Source organism: Jaculus jaculus, chromosome 10 (assembly GCF_020740685.1).
Source record: "Jaculus jaculus isolate mJacJac1 chromosome 10, mJacJac1.mat.Y.cur, whole genome shotgun sequence".
Taxonomy (NCBI): domain Eukaryota; kingdom Metazoa; phylum Chordata; class Mammalia; order Rodentia; family Dipodidae; genus Jaculus; species Jaculus jaculus.
Genome location: NC_059111.1, coordinates 84,284,873 through 84,286,361, shown reverse-complemented (window position 1 = coordinate 84,286,361; position 1,489 = coordinate 84,284,873). Strand labels below are relative to the sequence as shown.

The following is a 1,489-nucleotide window of genomic DNA, read 5'->3' as shown; positions in this document are numbered from 1 at the left end:
TATATGTGTATTTTGTCTTTTGCTTTTAGTTTTTTACTTTTGAAAAAGTATTTACTTACTTAGGTATTTACTTATTTATTTGAGAAAGAGGCAGGGAGAGAGAGAATTGGCATGCCAGGGCCTCTAGCCACTACAAATGAACTACAGACATGTGTGCCACATTGTGCATCTGGCTTTACATGGATACTGGGGAATTGAACCCTGGTCATTAGGCTTTGTAAGCAAGTGCCTTAACTGCTAAGCTATCTCTCAAGCCCTTGTTTTTAATTTTTTAAAGGTGAAAACGTTCTATGACAACTAGTATGAAAATGTCAGACAGTGGCAAGCTCCAATCGTCAGGGTTTAGGGCCAGTAGGACTGGTGAAGGCAGTAAGTGTTGTGCTGCCCTTGACAACTGTCAAAGGTTTTACCAGCAGAGCAAAACTAATAAATCATGCACTGCTAGCAAAAGAACCATGTGTTCTTCTCTGTGCCAGAAAATTCCATTTCTCACTGGGCCACCTCCACAGGGTTGTAAACATCGGCATCACCTGTCAGAGCTGTGCTCCTCCCAGTCTTTCGTTAAACTGACTTTTAAATGTGTAATTTATGTACCATAAAATTCACCTGTCATAAGCCTGAAGTGCAGTGACTTTCTAAAAGTGAATTTACCACGTTGTTTTACCATCACCTGAACCAATTTTCCAACATTTCCATTGCTGCAAAAGATTCTTTGTACCCTTCTGCAATTGGCCCTGTTCCTAACACACAGTCCAGGCTGTAAATATTAATCTTGTTTGAATGTTTTAAGTAACTGGCATCATACAGTTGTGGCTGCCTGGTTTCTTCACTCCACCTAACACCCAAGCAGAGGCACATCCACTAACCCGATTCACTTAGTAGGTTAACTCCTTTGCGTCTATCCCACTGATGGACATTTGAGCTGATGTCACTTTTTGTCTGTTTTGAATGATGCCTTCCTAATTATTTCTTTTTCCAAAAAATTTATTAAAATTTCCATGTTTCATTAAGCTTAGAACAACTTACAGTAAAATTTCAACATCATGTACTGTGGCCCTTTTCAGGGGCTGTAATGACCTGCTGTCCTTAAGGCTCATAAGATGGCATCACTGTTGCCAGCTCTTTCTAAATTTCTGTAGAAACACATTCAGAGAAGCAGATTAATCAGCTGAGTCTGATTAACAAAAAGCGATGCAGTGGAAGAACTTCAGATTTGAAGTCAGGAATCTAGTTGAGTCTTCTCACATGCATGATATTAACTAACTATGAGATTTATTTCCTTATATAGAGTCGTGCCAGTTACTTTCTCATTGCTGGGACAAAATACCCGAGCAGTTGCACTTATGGAAAGAAAAGGGTTTGTTTTGTCCTACAGTTGCAGAGAATAGAGTCCATCATGGTGGAGAATGCAAGGCAGACACAGAAAGCCAGTGGCACATCATTGCATCAGCATGGAGGAAGGAAGCAAGAATAGTACATGGTGTCAGAC

The 1,489-nt window shown here is 40.1% G+C and overlaps 1 non-coding gene across 1 annotated transcript; it reads right to left on the bottom strand.

Moving 5' to 3' along the window:
* Positions 1-1,046: 1,046 nt before the first annotated feature.
* On the bottom strand, positions 1,047-1,175 carry LOC123464294. Its single transcript, XR_006639522.1, has one exon. It is a non-coding gene; the product is annotated as a small nucleolar RNA SNORA33 (small nucleolar RNA).
* Between the last annotated feature and the right edge of the window lie 314 nt (positions 1,176-1,489).